The 24,790-nt window shown below is 45.9% G+C and overlaps 1 long non-coding RNA gene across 5 annotated transcripts in view; it reads left to right on the top strand.

Annotated features, from left to right (window-relative positions):
- Nucleotides 1-24,404, top strand: part of LOC308644430 — a 248,779-nt gene extending 224,375 nt beyond the window's left edge. For 3 of the 5 annotated variants that reach the window (XR_014021001.1, XR_014021002.1, XR_014021004.1), the window contains 2 exons: nt 14,596-14,733; nt 18,622-24,404. This is a non-coding gene — a long non-coding RNA (uncharacterized lncRNA). The remainder of the gene's footprint in view (nt 1-14,595; nt 14,734-18,621) is intronic. The other 2 variants (XR_014021003.1, XR_014021005.1) reach the window with 1 other exon arrangement.
- Nucleotides 24,405-24,790: the final 386 nt, after the last annotated feature.

The raw sequence follows: 24,790 nt of genomic DNA on the forward strand, positions 1-24,790 counted from the left end.
CCTGGAGATCGCTCTCATCATTGGTGATTCATTTGGAGAAAAATCACAAAGGGCCTCCCTCCCTCCCCACCCCCAGTTTCCGCTCCTGGGATTTCCCAGGCTAAAAGGGCAGGCCGGTTGGAATCACTGGTTTGCAGAAACCCAGAAACGATAACGTGAACCAGATTGACTATGCTCCCGAGGGCTGTTAACCCTGTGTTTACAAGAATTCCTTGAAAAAATCATTTCTCTGCCATCGAATCTGGCTTCTCGTGAGTCTGGTGAGCACCAGGCCGGCTTCAGTTCCGTCCTTCCCAGTTTGAATGAGCTGAGGTTCCGGGTGACACATTGAAAAGACAGTCAGTTCTGCTTCATACTTGTGATCCGGTATAATAAAGGTCAGCTCCCACTCTTCATAGGCATAGATTTTACTAGAACGTTAATATAATTTCACTTTTTTTTCTAACAAAAATAACTGCTATCATTATGATTATTTTTGAGGCTCTCAGCAGTTTTTTAAAAAATTTGTCTGTGTTTTTGTTTTTTGTTACTGGGGATTGAACCCTGGGGGCCTGCAACTACTGAGCCACATCCCCAGCCCTTTTTATTTACTTATTTTTATTTTGTGATGGGATCTTGGTAAGTTCCCTAAGGCCTCCCTAAGTTGCTGAGGCTGACCTTCAACTTGCAATCCTCCTGCCTAAGCCTCCCAAGTCACTGGGATTCCAGGTGCATGCTACCGTGCCCAGCAGCATTTATCATTATCGAGTGCCTTCTGTATTCCAGGAACTTAACATTTATCATTTCCTTTATTTTTCACAAGCCAGAGAGATAAGTAATGTCTCCTCAATGAACTGGCAAGAAAACCAAGGCATAGAGAGGTGAAGAAGTGATGGGCCCACAAGCAACAAGCTACTAAGTGGCAGAGCTTCAGGGTCACTCTGGTCCAGCTTATGTCTTTTCATTCTCTTTATCACTTTATAGAAGCTGCAGAAAACAGATTTTTAGAAACCAAAAAAGGAATTTTGTACAACAGTCAAGTCAGTTAGGACGTTTTACTATATCCACGACATGACGTATCTCATGCTATAATTGAACAGACTGAAGTCTTAAGCTACATAAGTCAATCAGTCCCCCCCACTATAATGTTGATTTTGTTATTTTATTAATGGTTGACAACTAGAGAGAGCAGACACAGCTCTTTTTTTTTTTTTTTTTTTGGTACTGGGGATTGAACCCAGGGGCACTTAACCACTGAGCCCCATCCCCAGCCCTTTTATATATTTTATTTAGAGACAGGGTCTCACTGAGTTGCTTAGGGCCTCACTAGGTTGTGGAGGCTGGCTTTGAACTTGCCATCCTCCTGCCTCAGCCTCCTGAGTGTCTGGGATTAGAATCGTGCGCCACAGGGCCCTGCCAGCTCATGTTTTTTTTTTTTTTTTTTTTTTTTTTTTATAAAAAGTGATTTAATTCCTGATATTTGAGAATGCCAAGCCCATCATTCTCAGCTGTTGCACCTTCCATGAAGATCCAAGGTGAACAGAAAGTTTTATCAGGATGGTGGGCTCCCCGCTGTCATTTCAAACCCCAGGACGGTCTCTTGCAGTGAAATAGTCAAAGCACCCGAGTCGTGTAGCTGAAGAGAGAACTGAGGAGCAGAAATCTCAGAAAGGGCAGAGAATTAGAGGCCAAGAGGGGACCAGTCCCTCAGGACCCAGAGCTCAGTGACTGCCACTCCCAGACCTCCTGGCCCTGAGGGCCGGTTTAAATATCCCTGCCAGTCACTCCGATGCTTTTAATTTCAAACAGGGTTTTCAGGGCTTAGGAATAACCCTGGGTGTCGTCTTCCCAGAACCAACCTCACGATTCGTGGACGATCTAAACTGATGGTCCAAGTCACCATGATAAAAATAAAAGACAAGGACTCCGAGTTTCCGAGTCACCAGGGAGCAGAGTCACTCAGCTTCCAGGGACCACGTCAGACCCGGTGACGTCTCCTGATGTGTCCCAGTCACGTTTGTCCCGACTGTCCTTTGGAGAGGAGGTTCTAGTAGGAGCTTTTAACTTCCCCACGTGCTGCCACACAGGCCCCTCTGGCGTGTCCCTCCTCCAGCCAAATACCAGGACTCCGACTGTCCTTAGGTGACACTGTCCAGACCCCCTGAAGCCCATTCTTGAAAGGGGCTGGAACAACAGGAGCAGGCTGGTTTATGAAAAGGAGCAATCTGCCCCTCCCTCCAGTTCCCTCCCTGGGCACATTCTTCTTTGGGGGTTGGCGTTCCTGGGGTTCCGACTCTCCAAGCTTCTGACCCAGGGGAGCTGAATGGAGAGGGGAGCAGCTCATCCTGCCACCATTGCCACTTCCAGAGAGTGAAACTGACACCTCTAGGCCAACATCACTGGCCTCATGTCACCAAGCTAATTCACCCTCCTGGGCAGATTGGCACCTGGGAATTCATAGCCGGCTGCGGCGGCTCGGGAGGCCGAGGCAGGAGGATTGCAAGTTGAAGGCCAGCCTCAGCAACTTAGTGAGGCCCTGCCTCAAAATAAAAAATAAAAAGCTGAGGAGGTGGCCCCGTGGTTAAGAAAGAGCCCCTGGGTTGCCTCCTGGGTATTCAAATTCTAACCAACTGACTAAAACAAACGCAAGCAGACAAAACAAAACCCAAAACCACTTTGGAGAAAGGATCCTGACAAATGATTTGCACTGACAAATGATTCTCATTTTCATCTGGGCCCAGCACCCTAAACCAAGGACGCCACCACTAAGGGGCTCAGTTTGGCACCAGCCGCCTGGGGGAGGCAGGTCTTGCTGGGAAATCTCCCTCATAACCTCTCAGAAGACAGTCTGTGCCAATAGGCAGGTGGTCTAATGATGAGACACGCCTTAGTGTCCCCAGGGTGTGCTGTCCCGAGTGCCAGAGAATGTCAGTATTACCTAGTGAGAGAACCCTGTGGGGAATCAGGTTTGAGAAATTCTGGGTTAACCAAAATTAAACAAGTCTTTTTACTTCTCAGACCTTCAAGGAGCTTCGAAGATGCTACTGTGGTTATTCTTGAAGGCCTAGACATTATGGCTTTTCATAAACTTAGATTTTTAAAAGTTTTTAGTTATACATAGTGGAGTGTATTTTAGCATTGTATACATACATCATACACACACACACACACACACACGGATCATATTCTAATTATGATCCCATTCTTGTGGTTGGACATGATGTGGAGTTTCCCTGGTTGTGTGTTCACATATGAACACAGGAAAGTTCTGTCCCATTCACTCCACTGTCTTTCCTGTTCCCATCCCCCTCCCTTCCCTTCCTTCCCCTTTGTCTCATCCAGTGACCTTCTATCCCCCACCCCCATCCCCATCCCCTGCTTATTCATCCACATATCAGACAGAACATTCAGCCTTTGGTTTTCCTGGGAATGACTCATTTCATGTAGCATGAGAGTCTCCAGTTCCATCCATTTACCAGCAAATGCCATCATTTCATTCTTCTTTATGGCTGAGTAATATTCCATTTTGTGTATGTATCACATTTTCTTTGTCCATTCATCTGTTGATAGGCATCTAGGTGGATTCCACAGTTTAGCTATTGTGAATTGAGCTGCTATCAACATTGATGTGGCTGTGTCCCTGTAGTATGCTGATTTTAAGTCCTTTGGGTGTAAACGCAGGAGTGGTTCCATTCCTAGTTTTCTGAGGAATCTCCACACTGCTTTCCAGAGTGGTTGCACCAATTTGCAGTCCCCCCAGCCAGGTCAGAAACTTATTTTTGTAACACCAGATTTTATAGGCCAGGGGTCAGCACATTAGAGCCTGTGATCCAAATCTGGTTTACCACCTATCCTTGCAGAGAACATTGTAGTGGAAGGCTACCACGCCCACTCATTTACAGATCATGATGGCTGCTTCCATACGATGGTACCTTGAATCTTTTTGGCAAGATTCCAGCTTCTAAAACCAGAACCCTTCACTGTGTGACTCTTGGAACAAGTGCATTGGCCTTCACATCCAGGCTGAGTGTTCTGTGGACTACCTTCAGGGACACGCTGGCTCGGAGAATGTGAATGGTGGGAAGGACCTTAAAGGCCATCTACCCCACTGGTGGTTGTGTGACTCCATGGTGACTCCATCCTTCAGGGTCACCGGGGGAGCATGTTACAGGGGCAGAGGTTTGGGGATCCTGTCCTGACCTACTGAACCAGAGTGTCCAGCGGGGAGGCCCAGGGGCTGGTGCTCGACCAAGCCCGCTCCATGTCTGTAGGCACCGCTCCACGGGGTACACTGGATCCAACCCGGTTTCTTTCTCGTGCGGGTGGTGGAGAACTCAGCACCTCCCAAGCAGCCCCTCCCACTCTCATAGTTACCAGCAAGTTCCAGGAGTGTCCACCCACTGGCTCTCATTTCCTCCCACTCCTACCCGTGGCTCCACCCAGCCCCGTGGCACCCTTAGGTCAAGGACTTTAGTCAGGCTTCAGTGTGCTCATCTGTAAAATGGGTGCTCTCGCCCTTACCTGGGGATCACAGCGCCCAGGTGTAAACGAGATGCCGCCGGCACCGGGCAGTCCAGGTCAGCAAGGAAGCGGGGAAGACCTATTCCCTCTGGGTGGTAAACCTCTCCAGGAGAGGGCCGCGGACAGTCACCTTCCTTTGAATCCCCAGATGCAGGCAGCACCATAAATGCCGACGAATCCGAGATTTATGGAAGGAGTGATTCAAGGCCAACAGGGCAGATGAAAACAGTGGTCAAGAGCAGCAGCAGGACCGGAAGATCCTCCAACGGATCCTCCTGGGGTCTCCAATCCCTCTGCCACCTGTTGCTCCGTGGGTGGTCTGCGGGAAGGAGCTGCACTCCTCAGAGGTCTGCTTCCCTCCTTGGTCAGAGGAAGCCCTTCGGAGGATGGTTGGAATATGAAATAAAGCAGTGCAGGCACCGGGAGACCTCTCGGAGGCCATTCGTGGTTACTGTGATGATTATTAGGACGATGATGATTATTATTGACGTCTTCCTTAACTTGGTCCCCCAGGCTTGCTGGGAAAGATGGCTTTCTTTGTTCATGGACAAGTATGAAGTCTGTTTTGATATCCCTAACTTTTTACCCTCGGATCCCTTAGGAAATTCACAGCCAGGGAGAAAGCTGGACATGGGGACAAGGCTAGCAGAGCCCCCTGCAGACCCACCCTGCAGCGACACACACAGTGAACCCTGTGGCCACACCGTCCCTCCTGCCATGAGCCACACACCCTCCCTTGTCCAGGCCCTTTGGAGCTTGTTAGGTGCAGATTGGAGTAAACTCCTGAACAAGGAGACAGTGTCCAAAGGAGATGGAGGGAGGTTTTTGTGTCCAAATAAAAAGGGACTCATAAATACCACAGCCCTGAGACATTCCCCGGGCTACGCAGAAGGCTCTTCCCAGGGCTAAACCCCACTCTAATTCCTTGGAGGTCTGCCCCTGCGGCTTCCCTCTGACTTGGGGCTGGTGGCCAAAGCTGAGCACCTGGGGTTTCTCTCACCACTATATCTTCAGAGGTCAAATGAGTTGAATGTTCTCTTTCCTGCTTTGTGCGTGACCTGGGCTGGGTTCTAAGCCCTGGGGCAAAAGGTAGGCAAGCGCTATTCTTACACTGGAGCTCATGGTCTGGTGGGAGAGCTAAACAGAACCAAGGAACAATGTCAAATATGTGAAATACTGCTACTGACCAAGGTTAAGAGTGCAGTGAGATCCCAGAATGAGTGATCTGTCTCCAAGGAGGAGAGGGAATCTTGTACTAGGAGTTGATGAAATTAATGGAGATCAGATGAATGGACAGGAGTCCTTTGGATGAGGGGATTGGTTTGTAAAGGGAGGCCAGCAGAAGGAACAGCATATGCCAAGGCCCTGGGGCAGAAAGAAACAATATAGATCAGAGGCATTAAAAGAAGTCCCGAACCAAACACATGATATGAAATGAGGTTGGCAAGGACAGGGAAGTGAGACTGTGCTGACCTGCAGCCACCCTAACAAACCTGGTTTTATGGTAAGAGGACAGAGGGGACATTGAAATACTATAAGCAGTGAAATTTGAAAAGGATCAGCAGGGAACCACACTGCAGAGACCAATTGGGAGACTGTCATAGGCAGTCAGGCAAGAGATGGTGGTGACCCGGATCAGTGTGACAGGCTTCAAAGGTGAGTATATGTGATAGAGAGATCTGAAAGGCAGGACTGAGGTGAAATCCCACCACTTGATCGGATACTAGGACACACAGATCGATCGATCTATCTATCTATCTATCTATCTATCTATCTATCTATCTATCTATCTATCTATCTATCTCTTGGTACCAGGGATTGAATCCAGGGTTGCTCAACCCCTAAGCCATATCCTGAGCCTCTTTTTACATTTTACTTAGAGACAGGGTCTCATGGAGTTGTTTAGGGCCTCACTAAATTGTTGACACTGGCCTCCAACTCACGATCCTCCGGCCTCAGCCTCCTGAGCCACTGGCATTACAGACGTGTGCCACTGCACCAGGCCAGAAAGAAATACATTTTACTGCCCCGAGCCAATGATATACTTTGATAGACTACATTCTATTTGATTACGTTTTATGTTTAAAAAAAAAAAAAAAACAACCCTCTAGTCATGACTCACCAAAATGATTTCCTGACCTCCAGGTCATGGCCCTGGGTTTGGAGAACACCAGGTTAGGGAGTTCACATGCTAGGCCTTCCTGGAACACCCTCACCCTCTGGAGTCTGTTCCCACACTTTGATTTCCTTGGCTCGGAATGATATCAGGCTGTGCCTCACCATGTGTTCCCGACTCTTTATCCCTCCTCAGATAAAGTCGCTGCTGTGTGTCCTTCTCACACCCCTCCCAGCTGCCCCGGGACTTCATATCCAGGGGACATGATTCAGGAGCTGTGCAGGGAGGGAGGCAGGTGGGAAGGGAAACTGATTCAGATGAGCCGAGGTTGGCTGAGGGCTGTTATCTAGCCCTTGTTCTGCACAAAGCTTAGGGCAGAGGGGACTTCTCTAGATCCCCAAAGCCCTGGAGGGACGGGAGCAGACAGTCCTCAGTGAGAAGTCTCTAAGCTCTGGGGCAGAGACAGGACCCTAGGACATCTTTGCCCTGGGCCAGCGACGCCTCCTTAGTGCCAGAACAAGACTCCATCAACCCAAAGAGCATGACAGAGCTGTCTTTGCTCACCTTTATGAAGTCACATCTTTGCCCTCAAAGTGCACACTCAAAGTGCACAAATAAGTAGCAAAACCAGCCAGGTACAGTTGTGCACGCTTGTAATCCCAGCAGCTTGGGAGGCTGAGGCAGGAGGATCGCGAGTTCAAAGCCAGCCTCAGCAAAAGGGAGACTAAGCAGCTCAATGAGACCCTGTCTCTAAATAAAATACAAAATAGGGCTGGGGATGGGGCTCAGTGGTGGAGTGCCTCCCAAGTTCAATCCCTGGTACCTGCCCCTACCCCCCCAAAAGTAGCAAAACCATGCAAGGACTTACCTCCAGCAGGCTGAAGACAGAGTTGACCCAGTTTCTGGACAGAGATTTAGAACGGCACTGCAGACCAAAATGACTCAGGAATGAACCCAGCCTCTCTGCCAAGGCAGGACTGCAAGGATGGGAACTGCAGCATGCTATTCTGATCTTGCCTCTACCACTTATTAGCTGTGTGACCGAGCATATGTATCTTAACTTCTCTGAGCTTCTCTTGCCTTGCCATAAAATGCAATTATTCATAAAATCTATAGAATAAGATTGCCATGAGCGTTAATCAGAGAAAGGCCCCAGCACACTCCTAGGCACATCCTAAGTCCTTGAGAAATAGGAGGGAGTGGTATTGAGGTTTTTTTTATTATCATTGTCATTATTTTTTATTTTGGTACTGGCGATCAAACCCAGGGACAGAGGTATTATTTTTAACACTCGATACAGGGGGACAAAGGGCAGTTACCTAGAACAGGTTTCCCTCCAGCTAGCCAAAATGGCATAGTTTCCTAGTGAGAAAATGCCGGGAAGCCGCCCTGGGAGAGTCAGATCTTATCTGGGGAGCCTTGTGTGAGGCTGGTGAGCAACACTGCTGGCCGCCTATCAGCCTGCAGATGCTGTTAGCCAGTGGCTCCTGGGCTGAGGGTTTGAAGAGAGAGACATGAAACACGGGCCATCTGCCCCCTGGGAGCTTCCGGGCTCAGAAGTCACCAGCCGCCTCACAAGCCTTTAGGGACTTTGGTAGATTCCTTCTGGAAAACCTTGGGCTCTGCCCCTTCCCCCATTTCCTCACCTGCTCCAGTGGGAAAGCTGGTCCCTGGTCCACACCCAATCCAGCTCTAATTAGTCCCCAAGACCTCCACGACACTCCACGACTGTAGCCTGTCTGACCCTCCCTTTATTGGAGTTTCCCTACAGTGAAGTCACAGCACCTGGAGCCACATTATCCCACCCAGACTAACACTGGAGGCAGGACACAGCTTCTGTGCTTTGTCATTTTACTAAAGAAAGTTAAGGGACAGGAGTGAGACTGACATTTAAAAATCTATTTTGAGGGCTGGGGTGGAACTCAGTGGTAGAGCGCTTGACTCCCATGTGTGAGGCACTGGTTGGCTTCTCAGCACCGAACACTAAAAAATAAGTAAATAAAGGTCCAACAATAACTTAAAATATATATTTAAAATTAAAAAAGAAATCTATTTTGACCCTGTGACTTGGGAGGCTGAGGCAGGAGGATCGTGAGTTCAAGGCCAGCCTCAGCAACTTAGTGAGGCCCTAAGCAACTCAGTGAGACCCTGTGTCTAAATAAAATACAAAATAGGGCTGGGGATGGGGCTCAGTGGTTAAGTGCCCCCAAGTTTAATCCCTGGTACCTAGCACCCCTCCCCCCCAAAATCTATTTTGAAATCTCTAGTTGACTTTACCCTTAGAACACATTTTGATTTGGACTAGCCTCATTTCATGTGCTTAATAGTCACAAGTACCTAGGGATTCTGAGGACTTAGTACCAATAATAATAATAATAATAATACCTCTACTAATTTTTTGTATTGATCACATATTGGAATGATAATACTTGGGTTATAATGGGTAAATAAAATAGATTGTTTCTATTTGATACTCTGTGGCTCTCAGAGGCCACTGTCCTTCTGGTCCCTGTACTAGGAAGCACAGGTTTCCTTCCCATCTCCACCGCTGAGGGGCAACGGGAAGTGGCCAGGGACCCTCCTCCTTCCCTCTGTCTTCAGAGCCCAGCTGTTCTGTTCCAGCAGGTTTTCTCAGCTGCCCTCGGGGCTTTAGAGGACTGACCAAACTCTGCCTTGGTGGCCACCAGCCAGGACTCAGCTTCTGGCATGAGTCTGGCCTGTGGACTCCAGTGGGAGAGGGAAAAACACAGAAAACCAGGACCCAACTGGGACTAGAAGCAGGGGTACTCTTGGGGCTCTTTTCTCTGTGTCCCACATGCTGCTTCAAGGATTCAGGTAGCACTGGGCACAGGGGCTCATGCCTGTAATCCTAGCAGCTCTGGAGGCTGAGGCAGGAGGATGGCAAGTGGGAGGCCAGCCTCAGCATCTCAGCGAGGCCCTAAGCAACTCAGTGAGACCCTGTCTCTAAATAAAATACAAAATAGGGCTGGGGATGTGGCTCAGTGGTTGAGTGCCCCTGAGTTCAATCCCCAGTACCAAAAAAAAAAAAAAAAGATTCATGTTGCTTTTGAGCCTAGGCTAGGAGACACAGGAGGGCAAACCTAGGAAATCCAGGGGTTCTAACTTCCTTGGGTTCTGGTTTCCTCTGCAAGCTCTGTCACTCAGGTACAAGTCACATGCCTGTTGTCCAAGGTTTGGGGATGTACTTGGTGAGAGAAATTGGGTGGAGTGCATTGACTCCATCTTAACTAGAAGCAGAACCCACGGGGAACTGTTTTTTTTTTCCAGTGGGTCTCCCTGTGGCCAACTCTGCAACACTTGATCACCTACAAATGGTTCACGCAGAACGTGAAGGCTGACTAATTAGAATAGCAAACCCCCAGGCCACGCCAGAAATCTATTATAGTCACATGCACATATTTAGAATGGAACAAAACTGCTTTTCACATTGAGGACAGGCACAAAGGGATCCCGGCCTTGTCCTTGAGTCAGCAGTGCAGTAAGGATCATGGCTGACTGTGTGTGTGTGTGTGTGTGTGTGTGTGTGTGTGTATGTGTGTGTGTGTGTGTGTGTGTGTGTGTGTGGTGCTGGGGATGGAACCCAGGGCCTGTGCATGGTCGACCAGTGCTCTACCACACAACTGCGTTCCTGACTCTCTGACCCCCTGATTTTTATTTATCTATTTATTTTTGGTGCATGAAGTGTTTGAACATCTATTGATCCACTCATAGACTCTGCCCATCGGTGTTCAATTAGGGAAGGTTTGTGGCCTCCAGGTTGGCAGACTGCAGCTCTGTGAGCCGCCATCTTGACAAGACAGCCGTTGGCTTTATTTATGTAGAATTGCTGGTGTTCACTATGGTGGCCCCTCATTTCCTTTTAGAGTAGACAATGGATTTTGAAGTTTAGTAATTTAGGGCGTCTCAGGAAGAAGTATATCCATTTAGATGGGTCAACTCATTTCCCAACTTCGTTCCTATTGTCCACTTAACCAGAAAGGAAGTGGTCCACTCTTCTAAAAGTCATTACAGGGCTGGTCATAATTTGGGCCACGGTATGTATGCAAACACACAAGAGTGGCTCATGCTTAGATAAGGGTGAGCTAAATTCCAGAAACAGTTGTGAAATTACTTGATGGTTAAGACCTTCTGAAAGCAAGAGTTACTGGGAAGGATAATGTGGATTTTTTTTAGTAAGATTTACTGGACAAAGTGTTTTTATTCAATTGGTTATTCATTTTAGTCATCATTTATTAAGTGGCAACGTATCATCATTTTGCTAAAAGCTTCTACTCATAATTTCCAAGTCGACTCAGGTTTGCACTGCTAAAGTCTAAATTAACTGAACAGATACAGTGATAACCAAACAACAGTACAATGTTGAGTTCCTAAAATGACAAAGTTTAAAATGTTTTTGTGTTTCATAAAGATTAAAATTATATGCACACTTTTGGAGACCATGGTAAAGGGGCATGAACTTCGGAATTAGAAACAGTTGGCTCCAGATCCTTAAAATTAACTAAGTATCAGCTTTGACATCTATAACTTTTAGAAGATATGACTATGTTAAAAGATTGTGGTCAATACAAGTAACAATAAATGTTGATGAGGTTGTGGGGGAAAGGTACATTCATACATTGCCGATGGAACTGCAAATTAGTGCAACTACTCTGGAAAGCAGGGGGATTCCTCAGAAAACTTGAAATGGAACCACCATTTGACCCAGGTATCTTACTCATCAGCATATACCCAAAGGACTAAAAATCAGCATGCTACAGTGATGCAGCCACTTCAATGTTTATAGCAGCTCAGTTCACAATAGCTAAAATGTGGAACCAACCTAGGTGCCCTTCAGCAGATGAACAGATAAAGAAAATGTGTTACATGTACACAATGTGGAATATTACTCAGACATAAAGAAGAATGAGATTATGGCATTTGTCAGTAAATGGATGGACCTGGAGACTATCATGCTAAGTGAAATAAGCCTGTCCCCCAAAACCAAAGATAACATGTTCTCCCTGACATGCAAATGCTAACCCACAATAATGGGGTAGGGAAGAATAGAAACTCGTTGGATGAGACAAAGGGGAATGAAGGGAAGGGAGGGGGATGGGAATAGGAAAGACAGTGGAGTGAATGGGACAGAACTTTCCTATGTTCATATATGAACACACGACCAGGGAAACTCCACATCAGGTCCAACCACAAGAATGGGACATTAGACTCCATGTATGTAAAATATTTCCAAGTTCAAAATACATTCTACTGTCATATGTATCTAAAAAAGAACAAATAAAAAATTTTAAAAGAAAAGATTGTGGCCAAGCAGAGATGATTTAGTGCAGCACAAATTTTCAGCAGAATTAAGCATGTGGCAAGGTCTCAGAATCTACTTATTATAGAGGTGCTGCAATTTACAGAGTTCCACCCCAGTAAACCATTATATATTGGAAAGGCCATAAGTCAAAATACCTTTACTACATCTGACCTACGAACATCATAGCTGAGACTCAACAACCATAATAGGCTCAGAATACTTATATTAGCCTATCGTTGGACAAAATCATCTAAGACAAAGCCTGTATCTCACGTACAGGGCTGGGGCTGGGGCTCAGTGGTAGAGCGCTTGCCTAACACGTGTGAGGCCCTGGGTTCGATCCTCAGCACCACATAAAAATAAATAGATAGATAGATAGATAGATAGATAAAGGTATTGTGTCCATCTGCAACTGAAAAACTTAAAAAAACTCATGTACACACACATGACAGGATTCAAAACCACAGAAAACTCAAAACATAATATCCCAAACCTCTGGCAGCACAGGACATAGCAGGGACTGAGATTTCCTTCACTTGTGATTCTGTGGCTCCCTGGGAACTGCGCTCAGTGTCCCCCAAGTATAGCATATTGTCACCCCGGGCAAGATCCAAATTCAAAACTCAAAGCACAGTCTCTGTGGAAGGCATATTGTTTCAACACTATGGTAAAGTTGAAAAATATCAAGTGAGATCATCATAAGGCAGGGGTCTAGGTACAACCACTAGGTAAAGATGAGGTTTATCTTCAGGGTATATAAAATGAATTTTTCCTAAGTGGTTGATATCTGTGCCAAATATGTGAGTTGGTTCCATTATCTGTGATGTTTAAGAAAAAAAAATGACACGCAGAGAAAAGTTTATTAGAGATGTGTCAGTGTGAAATATTTGAATTTCTGTCAATCTTACTCCCCAAATGAAATCATTTTAATATATTTTTTTTCTTTTTTGGAATCAAGAATTCCACCCAGGGACACTTAACTACTGAGCCACATTCTGAGCCCTTTTTATTTGTTATTTGGACACAAGGTCCATCAAGTTGCTGAGGGCCTCACTAAGTTGCCGAGGCTGGCCTTGAACTTGCAATCCTCCTGCCTCAGCCTCCCAAGCCACGGGGATGACAGGCGTGTGCCACTTGCCTGGTCTATTTTCATTTTTGTAATAACTAAGCACCCGCAGTGTGTGACTGAGGATCTCCAGGGCCCAGGTAGACTTAACTCCTGCCTTTCACTGAAGTTACCTGCTAAAAATACAGGATGTACTTGAAATGCGACTCTTTGGGGATGAGGATTACATGTGTCACTTACCTTCGTGCCAGGAGAAGGCAAGTATGTCTTCCCTCTCTTCACGTCTCGTCCTGAGGGCTTGTGGTCTTCACGAGATAAAAATTCAGCCACTTTAAATGGGCGTGAGTCTTTCATTTGAGTGAGCAGAAAGTAAGTTGTTCTGATGATGAAGTTTGACATTTTGTCACACTGAGGTAGGTTAGAGAGTCCATAATCACTGTAGCAAAAATCACTATCATTTGTTAAGCACTTTCTGAGGGTTGGGCACCTTGCTAGGTATTCTTACATCTGACCCACAGAGCAAAAATGCACTTTTAACTCTATTTCACCTCCTTGGGCAATGAGGCTTAGAAATGCTGAGCCACTTACCCCAAACATGAGGGCAAAGCCCAGATTTAGACCCATTTTATTATTTTAACATACCCTGTTCCAGTTGGCTTTTTCACTGTTGTGACCAAAAGACCTGACAAGAACCAGTTCAGAAGAGGAAAAATTTATTTGGCTCCCTGTTATGGTTGTATGTGAGGTGTCCCCAAAAGCTCACGTGTGAGACGGTGCAAGAAGGTCCAGAGGAGACATGACTGGGTTGTGAGAGCCTTAACCCAACCAGTGAATGGACCCCTGATGGGATTAACTGGGTGGTGGCTGGAGGAGGTGGGTGTGGCTGGAGGAGAGGGCCAAGAGAGCTCTGCTTTCCAGGAGCAAAATATAAACCTCAAAGGTTCACACCCAGTGACCCACCTCCTCCAGCCTCTCCCCGCTGCCTAGTTAACCCAAGTCAGTGGTTAAGGCTCTCATAACCCAGTCATTTCACCTCTAAACGTCCCTGCATTGTCTTACACCTGAGCTTTGGAGGGGGGACACCTCATATCTAAACCCTAACACTACCCTTATTAAAGAAAATGAAAATGCAGACCAGGGCTGAAGATTCCCTGGGCAGAGAAGCCTGTGTCGGCCTCAGCTTTGCTTGATTTGCAAGCATTTGTGAAACTTGAATCATGAGAAACTGGAATTTCTTACAAACAGCCCCATTAAGGACTAATAGAACTTGGGCTCAACCAATCAGAAGCGGCAGACAGACTTCATGCTGGGCGCCCAGCACCTTTCCCACAGGATAGACCCACGAGGTAACTGTAACCAAACCCTTGCTTTGCTTTGCTTCTGTGACACCCCTGGGTGGGGCTTCTGGGTCCTTTTGACCGGAGCTGCCCAATTCATGAATTGCTGTGGGCTCAAATAAACTGTTCAAAATGCTATTGTGCCTCACCTGACCTTTTCAACACTCCTTAGCTCATCTAAAGAATATGGAATGTTCTCGAATGCAGATGCCTGCTCCTCTTGGATGTCTTACCTGCCATCATTTTTTTCCCCTAGGTAAAGTGATGATTAAGAAATGATATTAAACCTCGAGGCCCTTCACGTCTCGGGCTGGCAGACAGTACTAATCCATCACAGCTCTCTTGTCCAAGGAGCCTGGACTTGGCCTCAGTCTTCTCCACTGCCCCTGAAGAAGTCAGTCTCCACCAAGTGAAGAGAGTTAACACTCAGAATCTATTGGACATCCTTGAGGCAGCACCTTGACTGTGACTCCATTAATACACACATGACACCATATTTTAATGACCTGCTTTTAATTATCTGATTTTCATTTCCATGATATACTTTGAGACTTCTGTGATAGGACCATCCATCTTCCTGTGCGCAGCGTGCCACACGACATGCTAGACACCCAGTAAAAGTTTTGTTGGATTGAATATAAGTCAGAACTTTCTGTGTAAACCTATTTGACTATCAGATGCCACACGTATGCTATTGCTTAATAATTAGAAGAGCTAACATGTATTGAGTCCTGTGCCATGGACTGAGCTAAGCAGTTCATGTGTATTTTTTTGTTTAATCAAAACATGAAACAAAAATATTAACCCCCCCCCATATACAAATAATGATATTTAAATTCAGAGAGCTTAAGTGAGTTGTAGAAGATTATAGGACTCAAGTATTCTGACTCCTAAAACTAAACTTTTTTTTTGTACCAGGGATTGAATCCAGGGGCAAATAACCACTGAGCCACATCTCCAGCCCTTTTTTTTTTTTTTGTATTTTATTTAGAGACAGGGTCTTGCTAAGTTGCTTAGGGCCTCAATAGGTTGCTGAGACTGGCTTTCAACTCTCAATCCTCCTGCCTCAGCCTCCTGAGCCACTGAGATTAGAGACGTGCACCACCATGCCCACCTAAAATTAAACTTTTAATCGCTACACTGGTTATAACAGAAAACTCACATAAAATATACTTTCTCATCCTGCAGTACATCCATATTATGATATGACTGCTTAACATAGGCACTCAGTTACTCAGGTAACTGCTGATCATTACTCCAAGCCATAACCATCCAGTATTTCTCACTATTCCTCTTAGAGTCAAAATAAAATACAATAAAATAGAATAAAATAAAATAAAAGATGAGAACTGAATTAACATCTTGGACAAGCCTCTCTCCTTTTCCAATTTTTTTCCACAGAACCATGTCCAGGCCTATCCTTAGTGGCCATTGTGATGGGTGCCATGGGGTACAAACACAAACAGGACTTATTCTCTGACACCAGAGGACTCATAGACTAGTGGAGTGACAGCCATGTAGTGACAGGAGGCCTTCCATCGAGAGAAGCAGGTGATGTCCTGGGTGAATGGGGTTCACCTAAGAGAATCTTGAGTAGGAAGAAGTCACCCACGTGGGGGAGGGACTCTGGGAGGAAGAAAGGACAGGCCCCAGAAGGGACTTCTGCAGCCTCGTGCTTTCAATATAAATCTGGGCTCTGCAGATGGGGCCACCGGTTTCAAAGTCCTCAGTCTGCACCTTTTTATTCCTCTCTCCAAATGCTCCAGGACTTTCCAAAGAGAATTCCCAGCAGCTCTGCCCTGGCCCAGGAGCGTTCCAGGCGCTGAGCCACCGTCGTCCATATGCATGCTCCATCAACACATGGAAATATTCTTCTATTTATTTATTATTTTAACGCCGTGATTGATCATGGTTGTTGAAGGGGACCATGAGGTTTTGAGGATTTCAGCACACCTTTTACATCCCCTGAGGGTCCGCCTTCTGAAACCAATGAATGCGTCATTAGCCCTATTCTTTCAGAACTGAGACCTTCAAAAAGAGGCACGTAAACTTTCCCCAATTTCCTAGGAAAGACATTATTCAACTGTCCTCAAGTGACGGATGGTCTAATAATCCGCAAAAACGTGTTGCTTTCGCGTTGAGGTCAGTCCTGTTCTACAAGGGTTTGCGCTCACACAAGGGTACCATCTGGAGCCCACATCCTCCGTCTCGAGCTTCAAATAAATCCTGATTGGCCTCAGAAATGTTTGCCAACAGTCTGCTGGCTACAAAGATGGCTGGCTTCCCCACTTGGAGGCATGCCTTTGCAATATACGACGTGTAGTAGACACTTAATAAATGACTGTCGACTAGGGTCTTCTTTAGAATGTTACACCAGATACCTGTTGGGTATCAAAGGTTGGGCAAGCACAGCTGTATCCTTTTTGTGAGAAGACGGATCTGGCAAGACTACAGATTTTTTTTAGGGGGGTGGAGGTCGAGGGCTGGAGCATCCTAATCCAAATTAAAGTCTTATGTGCTCTATCAACATTCTGACTCAATACCTCAGCAGTTTCTTTAGCAAACATTTTTTCAGCTCTCAGAATTTATCAGTCTGGGACACACTGTGATGTGGTTTTTTTGGTTTTATTTTGGGTACCAGGGATGGACCCCAGGCGCTTAACCACGGAGCCACATCCCCAGCCCTTTTTCTATTTTATTAGAGTCAGGGTCTCGCTTGAGTTGCTTAGGGCCTCACTTTTGTGAGGCTGGTTTTAAACTCATGATCCTTCTGCCGCAGCCTCCCGGGCTGCTGGGATGATAGGTACACAACACAATGCCCGGCTCACACTGTGAGATGATGATGTAGGTGTACAGAAGAGAAACCCATGGCCGCTGGAGGGTGGACTTCAAATCGCCAAGGGACCCTGTGCGATTGCCTCCTTCTGCCACAGAGCCTGCTGGTGGCATATCTGTGGCTAACACCTTGCAAAGGACAAACAGGGCCTTGCTGCTTGTGCTTTCTCTTTGGAACAAAGCCTAAGGGGTATATATGATTTCCAAAGTGTCACACACGCCCCATCCTGGGTCCAGTGCATTCTGGAAAGTTCCCTGAGCATTTGATATGAGCCCCTGAGCACAGCAGTGAGGTTAATCCAGCTGTTCTTTCCTTTTGGTGCCAGCCAGTTGTTGATCCCAGATGCTCTGAGCTCTGGTCTGCTTGCCAGGACTGGAAACGGACCACTCCTGTCCTTTGCATTGACTTCCTCTCAAAGCAGGAAAGCACCCCCTCTTTTCAGGGGAGAGGCGAGGAGCTTTAATGCCTTTTCAAGCTTGATTCATAATCTTTGAAATCAATTCCTGGTAGGAGGTGGGCCTTATGTATACTCATGTATTTTTTTTTTTCCAGAAATAGGGAAATGAGTAACTCTCCAATATTGAGCCAGGAAGGAAATCTGGAACTTTAGCAGGTTTTTTGACTTTGGAGGGAACGATTATAAAAGCTTCATTAAATCACCTAGGATTCCCTTATTTAGCAATAACGATTTTGCTATTCTTATTTTTTAAAAAAATCTCATCTGACTCTAACTTTGAAAATAAAATTGGGATAATGGTGCATAAAGTTTTAAAGAATGTATTTTGTCACTAAAAATCTTGTGACCATTTTCCATAGGTACTTGATTTCTAAATATTCTCAGACACCTGAAGGGCAGGGTTTGAAGCTCAGCGTTCAAGTGTTTGCCTAGCATGCATGAAGCCCTGGGTTTAAGCCCAAACAAACAAAAACAACAACAACAAAAAAACCTTGCTATTTGCGGCTTGGGAGGCTGAAGGTAGAGGATTGCGAGTTCAAAGCCAACCTCAGCAACTTCCCAAGGTCCTAAGCAACTTAGTGAAACCCTGTCTCTAAATAAAATATAAAAAGGGCTAGGGATGTGGCTCAGTGGTTAAACACCCCTGTATTCAATCCCTGGTGCCCAAAACAGAAACAATGCCTTCCCAAAACAATCTTGATATTCAAGAGTCATCTAATAATCCAAAGAAACATGATATAAAATCGACCCATGATACACATCAGGGCTGCCAACAGGAAGACTCCAATTAGAAACACCTGAGTTTGAATCCTAGTTGTTCCATGGGACGAGTAACCCAGCATAAGCAAATATGTACATTGACAATTCGACCCCATTTTCTGAGGACCTGACACATAGTAGGCAGCTGGCTTTGGGCCTGACATGTATTAATTTCATTTGATCCTTGCAATTCTTTGTAACTAGTACTATAATTACTCCCTATTTTTCAGATGAGGACGGAGAAGCTCAGGAGTGTTTAAGACTTCTTGAACTTCGTAAAGTAAGCATGTGAACTTGATCTGGCCCATGCCCACCTTCACCCCTGCCTCCCACCCTTCTGCTCCACTCATTGGAAATTTGGTCCATTAGTCGGTTCCCCTAAACCCAGGCTCCTTCCCACCCAAAGACTGGGTGCTGCCTGAAAACATGTTCCCCTCTTCCTTACCCTTCCCCCCCTTCCTCCTCAGTTCCACGGGCTGCAGGCCATCTTCCAAGTCCCCCTGAGGGGCTCTCCTGACCACCTACGTGGTGCATCTAAATCACTTGTCAAAATGGGCACTGATGGGGCTGGGGTGGCGGCTCAGAGGTAGAGCACTCACCCAGCATGTGTGAGGCACTGGGTTCGATCCTCAGCCCCACATAAAAATAAAATAAAGATATTGTGTCAACCCATAACTAAAAAAAAATTATAATAATAAAAAAGGGCACTGATTCACTTAGTAACTCTGAGTTGCACAACGACCTCCCCTTGCTAGACTGGGACTCCGTGAGGCCGGCGTCTGTATCACAGCCCTCAGTGAATGACTAACTCGCTAGTGACACATCCTTTTCAGTCCTGAAACCATGAGTGTGGTCTGTTCCCATCAGCTCCTTTGTAATCCGAAATGACAACGAGGAAGATGGATGGAATGGCAGGACTTTGAGTGAGTAAGGAAGAAAGGGGCTTTGAAAGCCCCCTCCACTCTTGGTTCCTCTGGGAAGAGAAGTTGGAACCTGCATAGCTCTTTTTTGCCAAGAGAAGACAGGGATGGCTGTGGAGGCGGGGTTGTTGCATCCAAATGCAGCATGAAACTTCAAGCCCAGGAACTGTCACCAGTGGGATAAGGGATCCCTGAAGACCGATGTCCTCAGGTGCACGGGTTCCACACACCTCCTTGTAAAAAATGGGCACGTTGCCTTGATCTTCAGGAAATGCTGCTAAAAACCCTGTCTTGAAATTCCAGGATGCCTATTAGTACACTGGAGAAGCAGAGGTCCTACAGGGGGGAAATCCGTTTATTTGGTTCTAATTTTATTTTGCCATGTTTCGATGTGGAAAGCTGAGACTGCACCAGAAGCAGATCCTGAGATAAGGGCTTGAGCAGTTTGATTTGAGAACTGAATTCATAGAAAGCATTAGAAGAGGAGACAGGAGGTGGCATTGGAAATGGAAGGCAACCAGCCTAGCGTGCATTAATGAGCTTGACCTTTGTGGAAACTGGTTCTCAATCTTGCTAGGGACAGTTGGGCAGAACCAGAGGTGACCTATATAAACAGCGAGGAAGCTAGGTGTTTATCTCTAGGTCCCCTGCCACCTTCTTGTTTTTCTTTCAGGATTCCCATTAATACCTGGTAGAAGTAGATAATACCTGAGGAACAAAATTGGAAGACAGAGGGCCCAAGATGTCTGAGAAGATTCATGGATTCTAAGAAACTATGTGTTTTGGTCAGTCTTTTTGCCTATGAGCCCAAACCAACTTTCCTACTTGGTCTTGTCAGGTATTTTTGCCACTGGGACCAAAATACCTGACAAGACCAAGTAGAAGAGTTGGTATGGGCTCATAGTTTCTGAGGTTCAGTCCACGGTCGACCAATTCCACAGCTCTGGACCCAAGGTGAAGTGGAACATCATGGCGGAAGGGCCTGGAGGAAGAAGCAGCTCAGGTTGTGGCACTGGGAAACAGAGACAGAGCTTGACTCACCGGGGACAAAATATTCACTCCAAAGTCATGCTTCCCCCGGTGAACCTCCCTCCTCCAGTGACACCCTACCTGTCTACAGTCACCACCCAGTTAATCCATTCAAATTGATTATTGTACTGATTGAATTAAGGCTCTCAGAACCCAATCATTTCTCTTCATTGAGTCATATATCTGCTTTTGGGGGACACCTCACATCCAAACCATAACACTATGATTTAGCTGGACACACAGACCAACATTATGCCAAAGCTGGTAAAACTCCAAAAGGGCCTTCTGCAAATGCCACCCAGTACCAAGCATAAATCTCAAGACTCAGCAGAAATAGCTCTGGAAATTTATAAACTGTGGGATGCTGTGTCAAGGAGACTTTAGGCTCTACACCTAGAGTCAGGTTCTAACTTGGTCTGTTTGTCAAAGAAAGGGAACAGAGAGGGTGGCCTCTTAACAGTCCTGGGGCTGGTGAGGACAGGCTGCCATGTAGGGATGGAGAGGGTCATAGACATAGAGCTGCTAGGAGGTCAAACAATACAATGCCAACAAACCAGTGGAGGAAAGCACCTTACATGCTGTTAAAGGTTCTGAAGTCATTAAATATGAGAATGGAGTAGACAGCCGCTGGGGGAGAGTGATATTAAGTTGCCTCCAGAGAAGGTGAAATACGAGCTGACACTTCTTTGAGGCAATCCGACAGACAGAAGGGCATCTCAGGAGGAGAGAACAGCCAATCAGCAAATGCAAAGACCCATGATGAGCTGGGTACAGTGGCACAGGCCTGTAATCCCAGGGGCTCTGGAGGCTGAGACAGGAGGATCCTGAGTTCAAAGCCAGCCTCAGAAAAAGTGAGGCCCTAAGCAACTCAGTGAGACCCTGACTCTAAATAAAATACAAAATAGGGCTGGGGACGGGGCTCAGTGGTGGACTGCCCTTGAGTTCAGTTTCCTCCAACAAAAAGACCCATGATAAGAACAAGACACAGCATCTGAGGGGTTGAGAGAAGGGCCTGGGGTATCATGACTGGGGGGGGGGGGTAGTGGGATTAGAAAGGGCTGGCAGAGAGGGTTGCAGGTGGGACTCACTGGATGGAAATTAGGTGTATTTTCTCCTCTATTTCCTTGCTCCTAAGGAAACAGCCTCAAGCAGCAGCAAAGGACACTCGCTGAGCTCCTCGGGATGCTCCAGGGGCCCAGATTTCTGAGCAGCCTTCAGAGGGAGAGCCATCGCAGGGTCTCAGTGCAGCAGCAACAGAGGTCCCGTCTGCATCTCCTCCGAAGACCTGAGGTGGTCTCACAAGCTGAAACCCACGCCTAAGGCTGGGGTCACCCTGCTCTCTAAAGGCGCTCCTGTCCCTGTTCCCAGGGGAACAGGGCACTGTCTTGGCAGGGCCTACTTCTCACTGGACAGGAGTGGGCTGTGTTCACAGCCTGACCCTGCCAACAGGAGGCCTCGGCCAGCCACTGCAGCCATCGCCCAGGGTGACTGCCTGCTGTGACTGCAGGGAGTCAGAATTCCCAGGGGTGGCCACTAGGCATCCTAGGTGGCCCATAGGGACCACATGGAGGATCCGTTTGGGGAATATGATTAGCCTTGATTGGAAAGGAAGGCCAACTCTTTAAAGTCTGGCAAGGTCAAGGGTAGGAGAAGAGAGGGAAGAAGAGGCCCAGCTCTTGCCCTTTGGGGAGATAGATCTCATCCAGGGTGGCATCCAGGATGGCATCGCCTAGACAAACCTCCAGTCTCAGTCACAAATGGATGCTGAAGGCCAGGCACGGTGGGGCACACCTGTAATCCCAGTGGCTCAGGAGGCGGAGGCAGGAGGATTGCAAATTCAAAACCAGCCTCAGCAACTTAGCGAGGCTCTAAGCAACTCAGCAAGACTCTGTCTCTAAATTTAAAAAAAAAAAAAAGATAGATAATAATAAAGGGCTGGGGATGTGTGGCTCAGTGCTAAAGCATCGATGGGTTCAATCCTTGGGACCCAAAATAATAAGAAGAATAAAAATGGGGAGGGAGGGATGGGAAAGTAGCTCAGTGGTAGAGAGCCTCTAGTATCTAATAATAATAATAATAACAATGATAATAATAATAATAGATATCCACGGTCCATACCGGTGATAGATTTCATGAACATTATTAAATGGATACATGCAGACAGAACCAGGCTATTTTTATTGCTTGGCAAGGGTCATTATCTACAGTCCCACTAACTGTGCCCAGGCTAACTTTGGCTGTGCTAAACTGTGGGCATTAAAGAGGCGGATTTCCTGGGTGTCAAACTCCCAGCTACATCACAGTGTCTTTCAAAACAAACCTTTTAAACCATCTCATGAAATAATAGCAGTTCATTAAGAATTATTTAGAAAACAATCGTGTAGTAAAGGCAGATGAGGATCAGTGTGGAGAATGGATGACTGTTACTGCATCCCTCCCTCTGCACCATAGACTCTCCAGGCCACGCTCAATCCTGCCTCCTGCCCATGGTTGTCCCAGGGCTGAGGCAGGCGTGGAACAGGGGACCAGTCAGCCCTGGCCAGCAAGTGTCTCCCCTGGGGCTTGGGCTGGAGCTGTCTTCTGGGACTTGGGAGATGTGTGATTGATCCGAAGAAGACAGAAGAAAGCAGATTCCAGCTTTCTGGATGGAGACAAAGAAGGGTGGGAGAAGAAGGGCCCTATGTCACTTCCCAGACCTGGGTCTCATCATGCCTGGAACTGGGAATCTTTACATGTGAGCCAATGTGTTGCCTTTTACTTAATCTCATTTCAGTTGGGATTCTGTGGCTTACTTTGACAAACCATCTAGAAATAGCCCTCCTGTCCATTTGTGGATCTATCCTTGAAGCCTCCTTACCTCCCATTCTCCAAGTTTTTTTTTTACAATTTTTTTTTTTTAATAAATTCCGATAGCTTTTCCCCTTCCTGATCCTGTTACAACACTTCCTGCCTGGGGTTGGCATCTGAGTCTTTACCACTTCATGGAGAACTCCCCCTGCCCCCGCCCCCCTCTGCCACCCTCTGTCCCACAGGAAGGGGTCTGGAGGGTCCGGAACTCTCCATGACATCCATGCATTGTCACACGCTTCCACACTCTGCTCTACACCCCTGGGCTGGGGGCTCAGCAGCTCTGAGAGATGGTGGCCAGAGGTCAGCTTGGACTCCCGCCTGGGCTTTCAGATCACTTTCCGCTTAAAGTTTGCATTTTCCATAAACATCTTACTCTTTTTTTTTTAAAGTGAAAAGGAATTCAGGGATGGGCATATCATATATTAACCGTGAACAAGAGACAGGCAACGTGAGGAACGGTCTCAGGAACTGGAAACGAGGCCCCCAACGCATCTGAGTGCCAAGTGGCCGCTGGGAGGGTGATTGGGATTCCAACGGCGGCCACAGCGTGGGGACAGTCATACCCGTGACCCCTAAAGAAGATGTGAGGAGAGGTGGCTCTTGCCTTGTGGTTGGCATGGGGAGGGCACAGGCTGCAGAACACTGGCTGGTGATGGCAGCATTTGCTTGCTTGCTCTGCTGATGGCTCCAAATCACAGCCATGTTTGTTTTGCTCATCTCTGCCCTGACTTCGGAATTCTTTGTTTTTATTATCTTAAAGATAAACTGGGAAGAAAGATCCAACGTAAGGGGAATTTTTACAAGATAGAACACCCCCGGTTGTCTTAAGATGTGGGTGCCATAATTAATTTAATAAAACCCAAAGTAGATTAAAGGAGGAATGTGTTTATGATAAAGGAAAAGACCCGGCTCAGAAAACAGAGCCAGCTGGAAACCAGGGTGCTGGGTCCCACTGCTGCTCCTGATTCTTCTGGGGACTCAGAGCAAGTCATCTCACTGTCCTGGAGGCTAATGTTCCCCTCTGCCTGTTGGTGACAGTAAGGCCCACTCTGTCCACCTCAGAAGCCATGAAGAAGAGCCAAGGAGATCATATGCTTTACACTATTTAGATGTTTTCATCTCTACATCTAATATATATAAATCTGATACATATATTATACGATATATATTATATAAAATAATGCAACTATTTTTATATAATATATAAAATAATATATAACTATTATATATATAAAAAATAATATATAACTATTTTATATAATATGTATCATACAATTATTGTTATACATTATATAAAATAATGCAACTATTTTATATAATATATATCATTAATATATGTATTATAAAATAATGCAATTATTTGTTATATAAATAAATAATTATTTATATAAAATAATGCAATTATTTTATATACGATTTTATTATTTTATATATGCTATAATGAATTTATAATAAATGTAATAAATTAATAAATAAATATAAACAATAAATTTTATAAAATAATATGTAGCATATTATTTTATATAATGTATAACATAATAATACTTATTTTATATATTACAGTGTATCTAATACAATATATTATATATCATATATGATA

This window comes from Spermophilus citellus (assembly GCF_964194105.1).
Source record: "Spermophilus citellus genome assembly, chromosome: 3".
NCBI classification, from domain to species: Eukaryota; Metazoa; Chordata; class Mammalia; order Rodentia; family Sciuridae; genus Spermophilus; species Spermophilus citellus.